This window comes from Elephantulus edwardii, unplaced genomic scaffold (genome assembly GCF_000299155.1).
Source record: "Elephantulus edwardii isolate Elephantulus edwardi_28Jun2011 unplaced genomic scaffold, EleEdw1.0 scaffold00205, whole genome shotgun sequence".
In the NCBI taxonomy this organism is placed as follows: domain Eukaryota; kingdom Metazoa; phylum Chordata; class Mammalia; order Macroscelidea; family Macroscelididae; genus Elephantulus; species Elephantulus edwardii.
The window spans coordinates 2,377,021-2,381,370 of record NW_006399955.1 but is presented as its reverse complement, the minus strand read 5'-3'; positions in this window follow the sequence as shown (position 1 = coordinate 2,381,370).

Below are 4,350 nucleotides of genomic sequence, written 5' to 3'. Positions count from 1 at the left end.
AAATGGTATCTCTATTTGCAACTTTTTGAGAAAGAGCCATACAACTTTCCACAGTGGTTGCACCATTTTAAACTTCCATCAACAGTGAATAAGGGTTCCAGTTTCTCCACAACTTCACTAGCATTGTTGCTTGCTATTCTATTAAATTTTGCTATTCTGACTGGGATGAGAAGATATCTCATACTTGTTTTAGAGCTAGGGATTTTGAAAATTTCTCCATGTGCTTGCTGGCCATCTGAAAGTCTTCTTTGATGAAGTGTCTGTTCATAGCCTGTGCCCATTTTTCACCTGGATTGTTTACCTTTATCTTGTTCTGGCGCTCAAGTATTTTATAAATTCTAGATATAAGTCCCTTATCTGAATGGTACCTTCTAAGGTACCTTCTAATGGGATCTTCTAATGGTACCTTCTAACAATCACTATGCACATCCAAAAACTTCTCCAGTGGTGTAAAAAGGGAAGCCATTGACTGGGAAAAAGTATTGGTAATGTTGAGTTTTAATCCATATGGAAGGCTACATTCCTTTATTTTTTTCAGCAAGTGCTTCAGGTTCTCCTCCGTTTCAGCAAGCAGTGTTGTGTCATACACATAAAGCAGCTTGTTGATGAGCCTTCCTCCAACCCTGATGCCATATTCCTCCTCATATCATGTCAATTTTTCCTGCCTTTTGATGTGATTGCTTATTGCTATACATTTATCTCTGATAACTGCTTTACCAGAGGTTTTGGTCAGCAGAGTTTTCATTGTCATTTGTGTCAAGAAAATTTTTAATTTCATTTTTTATTTCTTCTAGTTCAGCTTCCAAATGTATGGTTTCTCTTTCTCCTTTATCTTCTTGTTATTAATTTCTAATTTTGTAGCATTATTGTCTGAAAAGAAGCTTTGTATTATTTCTATGTTTTTTTTTTTAGTTTATTGATGTATCAGAACTGAGCAAAGAGACACTGCATGGTTCAAAATAGGGAAGGGTATCCACCAGGTATGTATTTTGTATCTATACCTTTTCAATCTTTATAAAGAACGTATCATCCCAGAGGCTGATATCAGGATTGGAGGAAGACTCATCAACAACCTGTGTTATGCAGATGACACAACCCTGCTTGCTGAAACTGAGGAGGACCTGAAGAGCTTGCTGCAAAAGGTCAAGCAAGGACTTCAGCCTTCAATATGGATTGAAGCTCAATTAAAGAAAACAAAGATTCTCACCACTGGGATAATTGGCAGCCTCATTAAAAATGGTGAAAAGATTGATTTGTTTAGAGCTTTAGTTTGCTTGGCTCCACAATCAACACTCTAGGTACCAGCAGCCAGGAAATCAAGAGACAAATTACATTGAGAAAGGTGACAGCAGGGACCTCTCTAGAGTATTAAAGAACAGCGACATCTGTCTGGACACTAAGGTGCAACTGATCCAGACCATAGTCTTCACAACTGCTATGTGTCATAGACCAGGACAATGACTAGGGATGATAGAAAGAGAATAGATGCTTTTCAGCTGTGGTGTTGGAGAAGAGCACTGACTATGGTCTGCTAGGAGAACAAACAGGTTCATCTTAGAGAGGGTGAAAACTGGCTGCTCCTTAGAAGCAAGGATTCTAAAGCTTCATCTGACATACTTTGGACATGTTACAAGGACGGACTGGTCCTTGGAGAGGGACATCTTGCTTGAGAGGGTAGAGGAACACTCTCAATGTAACAGATTGATTCAGTCACTTGGGTAATGGGGGTAGGTGTGTTAGAGACAGTGAGGCTGGCACAGGATTTAGCAGGGTTTAGGGCTCTTGTACATAGGGGCATTATGAGTTGCAAGTGACTCGATGGCACATAAAAACAACAACCTATTTGAATAGGCAGGATGTGTGGAATGAATTGTATTTCTTTAATTAAAAAATGTTAGCACCAGCATCCTGTTAATCATTCATAAAGAACCTAATTTTTTAACAAATTTTCAGCTTTAATTATGATTATCTTTTAAATATCATTACTTATTTTTTCAAAATTTTTACAATCAATATATGTTGTGATTATTCTTTCCAGAGAAAGTTAATTCTATGATACAGTTGAGCTCTTTTCATATTACAATCTTGATGGAGTCTAAACAGAAAAAGAAAGAAATGTGGCAGAGGTAAAAAGATAGAACAAATACATCAAAGTGTCAGTTTTACATCTGGCTGATACTATGATGACAACAGATTTGTTAAGGCAAATGCTTTCCTGACAAGCTATTTAATTAGAATTACAATAATCTTCCCAGAAATGATCTTCAAATAAATTGTCTACAGTAAATGGATGAAAATAAATAGCTTGTCTCTCTCCAAATCTGAATTTATAAAAAAGGAAGAAGCTAAAGAGTTGTCTTGTAAACACTGTAATATTAAAAATGAAAATGTGTATGAAATAGTTAACATTAAATAACAGTAAGCATTGCTTTGATTGGAAGTGTTTTCTCTTGTTTTGTCACCTTCTCTAATGTTTTAAAATAAAGACTAAGGTGGATGTCAAGATGATATATTTTGTGACAAACTATCTCTAAGCAAATCCTCAACGGGCTGATATCTCTCTTTCAGTGAAAAACAAGAAGACCCAGATTTTTAAATTGAATATAATATAGCATAGTTTCAGACAGTGAAAGTTTAAATCCTAGTACTAAGAAATTTTGAAACCTTATTTTTGGATTTACTACTAATGTAACTTTGCAAATTTCATTTCCTTCAGGATAATTATTTTTTTTATAAATTAGACATAGTGATTTTTCCCTTTGTAAGGCATTTGTGAGAATTTAAACTTATAGCACCACTTTAAGTAATTCCTGTTACCATCTAGACTAAAAATAAGAAAATAAATGTATTTTAACTGTGTGACTTATTTTTAAAATTTTGTGAAAATAAATAATATTTGACTTGTCAAAATGATTCAAGTTTGTAGAGGACAAAAGATCAGATATTACCTATTGAAGTAAATAATATATATAAAGAGTCATGGAATCTTAGAATTGGGAAGAATTTAGTATTTCATCTCTCTTTTACAACTTATAACTGAAAACTAATTTCTATTTCCTAAGTTGGTATGTTGTTGTTTGTTGTTGTTGTTATATACTATAGAGTTGCCTGTGACTCATTGCAACCCTATGTACAACAGCTCTGATGTCTGCCCTTTCCTGAGCCAGTCTCACTGACTCCAACACACCTACCCCCATTGTATAACATACTGTACCAATACACCTCATCTGAGGTCTTCCTCTCAACTCTTCTGAACATCATGTCTTTCTCCAAGAACCAGTCCCTCTTGGCCACGTGCCCAAAATATGTGAGACAGAGCTTCAAAATCTTAGTCCAAGAAGAAACTTGGTTTTGCCTTCTCCAAGTCAGACCTATTTGTTTCTTGTCAGCCCATGGTTTATTCAAGACTCTAACTCAGCACCACAAATCAAAGACTTCGGGTCTTCTTCTCTCATCCTTAGTCATTTTCTAGCTTTCTGATGAGTAGCTAGTAATTGTGAAGACCATGGCCTGGATTAGAAGCACCCTAGTCTCCAGACTGATATGGTTCCTTTTCAGTACTCTGGAGAGATCCCTGACCAGTGGTTTTCTGAACAAAATTCATCTTTTGATTTTCTGACTGCTGGTGTCAAGTGTTGACTATGGATCCAAGCAAGGTGTAATAGTTAACAACTTGAATCTCTTCTTCATTTATCATGGTACTACCAGCTGGCCCACTGATGATAATCTTTGTCTTCTTGATGTCGAGCTTCAATGTAGAATGAAGAATATATATAGTCCTAGACCTTCTGCAGCAAGCACTTCAGATCTTCTTAAGTTTCAGCCAGCAATGTTGTGTTATCTGTATAAAGGCTTTATAAATTCAATTTATAAAATTATAGCATTTTTGTATGAATGGAGACATAGCATACATTATTTATCTATTCTGACAGATATTTATATCATGATTCAGCCATCTATATAATGCATATGGTAAAATACACAAAGGTTAATGATGAGTGAAAGATGAATGTTCTTATTTTTAAGTGTCATTGGATTGTTTGTGATTCATAGTGACCCTATATATAACAGCTCTGAACGCTGCTCCTTCCTGAGTAAAATTTCATTATCTTTGACACACTCAGCTCTATTACTCCAGTCAATCCATCTGAGTCAATTACAGAGTCAATCCATTTCATCTAGGGCCTTCTTCTCTTGTACTGTACCTCCACCTTTCTAAGCACGATGTCCCTCTCCAAGGACTGGTCCCTTGTTGCAACATACCAGAAGTATGTCAGATGAAGGTTCAGAAAGCTTGCCTATAAGCAGCAGCCTAGTTTCACCCTCTCCAGGAGGAGAGTTCTTCTAGTT